A 7928-nucleotide genomic window follows, 5' to 3' on the forward strand; every position below is an offset into this window, starting at 1 on the left:
CAACTTCTACATCGTCTGATTCTTCGGTTACAACAGACTCAAAGGAAAATGAAAAAGACGACCCGGACAAGACAACGGCATTCGAGTTATCACCCCCCAAGAATACCGGACTTCGACTCAGAAGAAAGAGAATCTGATTCTGACTCCACAGACTCTGTGGAATCAAAATCCGATTCACTACCTGACCCCGAACTGCTAGATAAAAAGTCCTCCTCGTAGTGCCAGACGAGGGAGGGTGCGATGGATGCATCTAGAATGCCAAAAGAAAGGCCCACAGCTGATTGATCCCCAATCATGGAGATAGAAAAGTCTTCCCTCGAGCACTCTGGTATGATCCAAAGATCTGAGAGGAGACAAGCCAGCGCTGCTCCCATCTCAAATTTTGTGCCATCAGACTCATCCTCTTTGCACCGCTTAGTCACAGCTGGTGGGTCGGTCTGCTCTCTTGCAACTGCATTCCCTGGAAACTGTAAGTCAAAAAAGATCTCAAAACCCAGCAAGCGCTGCTTCTCTGAATTCAACCATGGCTCTGGAAAATCACAGAATGGGAAATCCTCCCCCTCCCGGACAAAGCGTTCGTTCAAGGTTCCTTGAATAGGTCTATGCACTAACTTATAGTGCTTCCCAGCTTGTTTCACCTTGGCTCTTCTAGCCATCTCCTTTCTCTTTCTCAACCAATGCTCTTTGGTGGGCGTATAGCCTAGACCAAAGGTGTGGGGATTGCGTGGCACTTCGGCCAATTCAGCGACGCCCTTCCGGCAACTCCTTCCCAATCCCATTCTGGGTACATGTTGAAGCTTATTCATGAGGTATACAGATTGCGCACTGACATACAATGCCTCATCCGAGCCTCGGCCAAGGTGAACCCAGATAGAAAGACATCCTCCTCGCCATGTGCAATTTCCAAAATCGGCATTGTAACCTCCGGCAGCGGATGCAATGTTTTAAAAATCGGACTGGTGAGCGAACCGAAAAAGGGATCTGGTGGACGGGTCACCGGTTCAACCGTCGAGTTGAACTGGAATCGAACCGTGACGTAATAAATATATTAAAATTATATTTAAATAAAAATATAAGTAATAAAATTATAAATTAAAAATATTAAAAATATTAAATTATCTTAAATATTTGTCCTAATATTTTTTTTACTGAAAAATATAATAATATATTTTAAAATATTATTAATTTCAATTTTGAAAGATGAAATCAAATATTTAATATTCCCTCCATATGATTTTAATTCAAATAATTTGATTGAAAGGAGAGCAAAAATTTTGGAAGGATATCAAAATTTCAATATTCCCTCCAATACATTTAATTGAATCCCACATGGATTTCTTGAGTCTTTTTGAAAGAATTTTTTCTTATAAATAGGTGAAAACTTTCACAATAATTTCATCAAGCTCTTAATGGGATTCCTCACAAGAGGAGACCCTTGAAAAAGAGTTTCAAATTAAAATTTTCTTATATTCTTATATTATATATATATATATATATATATATAATAAGAAAGAAAGAAAGAAAGAAAGAAAATAAACAAAAAGAAAGAAAAACTAAAAACAAAAAAAAAATTCAAGCCAGACAGCCCGGAGAACCGACTCCGGGTCGACTGGTTCAACGGTTCAACTGTCGGTTTTCCCGACTCTCGCTAAATACTCCGGTTTTCATCTTTGGCCGGTTCAAAGGGTATGTCCGGACTGGAACCCCGATCGGTCGACGGTTCAACCGGTCGAACCGGCCGGTCCGGTCCGATTTTCAAAACCTTGGGCGGATGTATGGACGAGTTCCCAAAAAACAATTGCTACCTCCTTCCCATGGGGGTATTTCAGCATCTGGTGTAAAGTGGAACAGACAACTCTTACTTGGTGCAGCCACGGCCGTTCAAGGAGCAAGTTGAAGGTGGCTAAAACATCTAGAACATGAAACTCGATGTCCTGTTGGGCCGGGCCAACCTGAGTTCTGATCTGCACTGTCCTCATCACTTCCTGGCTGGTATTGTCATAAGCCCGTATCACCTGCGCTGTTGGTGCGAAATCTACCGGTTTCAAACCGATAACATAGGCCGTACGCGACGGACACACATTAATTGCAGATCTTGTATCAACCAAGACAACTGGTGTCCACTTCTCCTTACACTCGACAGAGATGTACAGTGGCTTGTTATGCTTAGAGCCTTCAGGCGGTAGTTCTTTATCTGTGAAAGTCAGAGTCGGTGACGCGCCACCCGGGAACACCAATGCCACCAACTGCTCGGGAGTCGTATTAATAGAAAGCTTCACCTTGTCCATGGTTGATAGGACGACTTGTCTATGTATCCTTGAGGCCATGAGCAATCCCCAGATAGAGATGTCCGCCTAGATTTTCTTCAGCTACTTCAATACAGCTTCTTCTTCTAATTACTTCTCTTTCTATTTCTTTGGTTCCTTGTCTTTTCCTGATGCCTCTAGCTAGTCCTAATGTGGGGGCTTAAAGTACCGCCCACTCTGAGTCATATGGTCCACTTCCTCGATGTACCGCGTATCATCTAGGAGAGTCTACCCCCAATCCTCATCAGTATGGGCCAGATGCAAATCATCGTCTTCCCACCACATGCCCTCGGTAACCGACAAACAACGCTCCGGTTCCGCTGTAGTTGTTTCCGTGCTCACAGCACATTCTGTCCCCGCAGGGGCCTCGGCTTTTCTAGCCCTCTTAGCAGTCTCAATTCTCTCCTAGTCGAACCGCTTCAACGCGACCTCCCATTCGGCGTCAGCTGTACACAAACTGCCTAATTCCCAAGCAAAAATCTCCGTACCGGTGCTCGTCAGCAACTCTTTCTTTGTCGTCGACCATTCTGGCCATTGCAGATATTCTTGTTTCTGATTGTCCCTGATTCTGTTGAGACCCCTCATTAATATCTAGCTCATCGCTGAGCCACCCTGTAGTATCTGTTGCTCTGTTCATATCAAACCAACCAACCTGTATATCTTGCAAGTCCTGCTCATCAAAGAACTGTAGGTTGCTGATATCCTCCTCAAGGTCGGCTAGGTCATCCAGTCCCTAACTTGACCCATCTTCCTGAATAACATGTACCTTTGCCCCAGTTGGCAACTCCACCCCTGGCCGAGCTTGATCAGCTGACACAATATAACTGCACGGGTTGTATACTTCCTTAGTTATGCTTACGGCATCCTCAAGCATGCCTTCTACCACAGCCACCACCACGGGTTCAAGTTGGGGTAAGGATGTGCTCATCATGCACAAGTCTGTGCTATTTGGAATGAACACCTCAGGCTTAGGCAGGTGGGAAGAAGTGATGTATATGCTAGGGTCGTACGGGACAGCCATGGTTTGAATCAGGTTTACTTGCCTAGGCGGAGGAGGGGGGTTATTCTGTGGAAGAAGAGGGTTAGTGGTGACATTTGGCTTCTCGGGGGGTGCAATCACCTTGTTGTCAATGAGATCTTGGATCTCATGATGTAGTCTAAAGCAGAAGTCGGTGTCATGACCGTGCTGCTGGTGAAAGGCACAATACTTGACCGGGTTATGTGAAGGAGAGAGGTTATTTGGTAGCGGGTGCGGTTCTAAGGGCTTCAGATGCCATTTTTGAATCAGGATCCTCAAGGCCGCTGATAGAGACATATAAAGGGGGGTGAAGGTCCTCTAGCTCCTAGGTGGGCACTTTGCTGGTTGTATGGTGGCACCAGATGTGCTGGTGAAGGGTGTGGCTATTTTTGGCGTGGTGGTGACCATGTCGACGTCAGAAGTCCTTGCGGCCACATTGCTACCTGTAGCTGCATTCGAACAGCGTGTAAATGCCCTCTTGGGCTTCTCATTTTCCTGGTCAATCAGACGTTGTTTCATAGCATCCTCAATCTGTACCACAATCTCATGAAGATCAGCAAAGGTAGGGAGGGGTAAGACAATCATCCTTTGTATCAGCTTCGGTTGTAGATTCCGAACAACCATCCTTATTTGATCTTTCTCCGCTGGCCTGGTTGACATCATGGAGGCCTTAGCCCTCCACCGAGTAACAAAGTCAGAAAAGCCCTCCTTCGGCTCTTGCCTGGTTGCCTCGAGATCACGAGTCGTGACCTCGATTTGAGTATTATAAGAATATTAGGCTACGAAGGCCTCAGCCATTTCTTCCCAATTTCTCTTCACTGAATCCTCTAGTTTGGCATACTAGATGGTCGTAATACCTAACAGGGTCCGACCAAAGAGGGATAGTTTCTGGAGTCTAGTCAGGCCTATCAGGCGCAAGATGTTTGAAAAGAGCCTCAAATGAACCATAGGATCACCTGAACCATCGAAGCGGTCTATATGAGGCATTTTGAATCTGTCCGGCAATGTCACCACTGAATCTATGTAGCCATCCTCTATGTCGGGGATCGAGTTGACTCCTTGAGCCCGCTTGAATAGATTCTCAAGCTTACTGACTTTCGCGACTGCAGGATCGACCTCAGACTCGATCGGTGTATCCATTTGATAGGTCGGTGCCTTGGAACTGGAGGTCTGAGGCGGGACCGGCCCTACTGGTTGAGGTAGGACTGGCCCTGCTGGAATGTTCGTATTCTCTTGGATATTAACTGTATCTCCGGGTATCGGAACCGTATGTGGAGATGAGTGAGAAGCAGAAGCTGCTGTTTGTTGTGGTTGTTGGTGTTGTTGTTGTTGAAGCCTAGAGATGAGTTGAGCCTGTTGGGTTACAACCTCTGTTTGGCGAGCGGTAACCTCCGCTTGGTGTGCAGTATCCCGTTACATGGCCTCTATAGTCTGTTAGAGTTGACGCATCATGTCTTCCATACTGAGTGAAGGGTGCTGATCTGACTGATCTGGTGTATATCCTCTCTCTGAGGTAAAAGCAGAAAACTGATCCCCACTGAACACCGGTGACTGACAAACCGGTGAACTATGATGAACGCTTCTCCGTCTGGTAACCGGAGGGAGCAAAGCAAACACTGGCTATCCTCTCACAAGATCCCCAGATCGATAAAGCCTCCTTACTCTGGTCTAGAGTGCTTAGGGGGTAACTGCCTTGTCGGAAGCAATGATGAACTACTAACTTGCAAAAAGGAAAATAAAGCAAAAAGGAGACATCCATCAGCAAACGGACAGCACCTCAACTGAGATAAAGGCAACACACATGCCCCCAAATTTTCTGCCTCAAGACCGATATCCGCAAACATGGATGTCCTCAGACTGATACCCAAATTTGCAACTGATACATGCATTCTTGTAAAGACACACCCTAACAGCATGTAGCAAGTAAGTGAGAGCCAAAACACCCCTATAGTGGGGTAGGGTTTCACCGTCCTAGTTTCATCAAGAGCTAGGGTTTATTACGCACGCTTGTGGTTTCAAACAATCCTTCATTCGGGTAAGCAACCTGTCCTAGTTTGGAACGGTCTCTATGGCTTCCAATATGCAACTAGGTCAAATGTTCAAAAAGGGTGCCTCAGCAAGACTACCTAACATACCTCTCACACCTAACACCGAGAAGTGAAAGGTGGATCAAACAGTATAACGGTAATCCAGATCCAAGGTTTGTGTTCCCATCGTGGCAGAGCCCGCAACCAGTCAGCCTTATGGCACGTTTTTCCAAGCAAGCCTCCGGCAAACCGTTCAGGAATAGCAGATGGCAAACACTGTGACTTAGGGGCACCAATGCAAATGTAATGCAAAGAAACACATAAATATAGATAAAACAACATATCGTGAGTTTAAGTCAAGTTCTCTAAATCCCCAGCAAAGTCACCAGAAACTGTAGCCCGTCTTTTCGCGCCCCCTTTCGAAAGAATGAAATAGCGCTTACAGTTTGGACTCCACTTATGTGTTGGTTCTGAATCTGATTTCACCAGTGCAATGTGAAACAGTGGAAACACAAAAAGAGTCCAAATCTGGCAATTGTTTTTGGAAAATCGATGTTTGAATCAAATGTCAAAAATGGACTGCTTTGCCAGATTTCAGAGTCACCACCTAAATATTTTGTTTTAGGAAATTTAGGAAACCCTGACTCATGCCAAAGGCCATGTATCCGTCATCACCAAAGTTGCCTCGGCTCGGGAACTTGGGTACGAGGGGGGAATGTCATGAAGTGAGCACCCCCACTTGCCCGATCAAAGGATCGGCCTTTACTAAGCATCATATGTTGTTTTATAAACACATGTGTTCTTATTCTGGTTATTAGCTAACTTTTCTATGTGATGCACAAAACATACAAATATAGACTAAATTGCTTAAGTTGGAACAAATCAACTCATGTTTGTGTTTTTTAAAATGGTTTGGAATTGCTACCCTCAAGTAGGCTAAAGTGCAGATTTGCCACCCTCGGGTGGGCTTCAAACATGATTAATTACCACTTCGCAAAGTGGGCTTAAAACTCACATTTAATGAATTGTTCCAATTCAAGCAAACAAAGCCTTCATCCACAGGCATTCATGCAATTATAGAAATTAAGCAAATAGCCTCATGGTAAGCATGCTATCATCGCAATACTCACACACATGCAAGTATGCTAAAGCGTAAACACTTACAGTGTACTCCAAGCCACAACAAAGAACTAGTTAGAAATCATGCATGATCTTAGCTATGTTAAAATGGCTAATGCAACACATGCGAAAATGCAACTAAATAGGCTCAGCTATCTAATATGGCATATGAATGTAATGATTTGATGCACGTATTCAAGTAAGTATTAAATAACAATGCAGTTTGAATGATGCGCCGAGCTCGGTGTATGCAATACAGATGAATGGGTACAAACATGCAAGCATAAAGTATGTTGATTGAAATATGACCCTAAACTAACCATTGAAAGCGGGTTAAGTAAAAGGGAGAAAGGCGTGGGGTTGGAAGACATTCACACACACACGCACACTTATTACAACATTTTCCCTCTCGACGGAGGGTCCGAATGAATTAGCTAAGCCAATCTAATCTAAGCTAACTAACTAATCTAATTAAACTAATTAGACTAATTATTACAAAACAACTAATTAACTATGCTAAGCTAATTAATTATTACAAACCGAATTGAATAACTAGCTAATCTAAGATAATTAAATCAATTAAATCAATTAAATTAATTAACTATCTAAGCTAATTACAACACATTGAAATAGCTAGAAGCAACTAACTAATCAAGCAATAAAGAGAAGATGGCCTTGCGGGCGAGGGAGCTATACATGCTCAGTTGGCGTCGTCCCAAAAACCCATTGCCTTGCATTCGGTTGTCTCTGTTTGCACTTGCCTTGATCTCTAAAAATTGTGCCAATCTCCAGATTACCTTTGCTTCAACACAGGGACCTTCTGATGGGCTGCCAGCCACTTAAGGGGATTGCCAGCTACTTCAACTGGCCGGTCAGCTAGTTGAAGTGGCCAGTCAGCCAGTTAAAGTGGCCGGCCGGCTAGTTGCTATTCCAAACTTCTGGTTTTGCTACAATAGAGAACAACAGAGCCAAGACAATACATTTGCAAGAAAATGTACACACTGCCATCTTTCTCATCATGTCTCAAGCTTAAAGGAGTGTGGCACTTGGCCGTCAAGCCACCAACCAAGCATTTTCAATGCATGGTGGCCAAGAAACCAAGCTTGTACAAGCTTAATGAATGCACACATAAACCACAAAAGGCCTCCACCCTATCGTGCACAATCAAGGGGGACGACAACTAAGAAATGTGACACGTTTCATCACTTGGAGTATGAAACGTCCCACATTTCTCATGTTTAGATTAACATCCGATCCAAACACATGCAATGCAAACAACATGCTTATCTTAGTCATGTTTTACTTCGCTCAATTCTTGTTTACACATTTTACATTACCAAGCCATTCATTAACCGGTTAGCCCAACGTGAAAAGTCCTCTAATGAGAAAGACGGTGTAGACCGCCCGAACTTCCTCCGCGCGCTCTCCTTTTGGAGAGGGCATGAATTTGGTTCTAGC

This window comes from Camellia sinensis, chromosome 5 (genome assembly GCF_055761805.1).
Source record: "Camellia sinensis isolate YWXY chromosome 5, ASM5576180v1, whole genome shotgun sequence".
Classification (NCBI taxonomy): domain Eukaryota; kingdom Viridiplantae; phylum Streptophyta; class Magnoliopsida; order Ericales; family Theaceae; genus Camellia; species Camellia sinensis.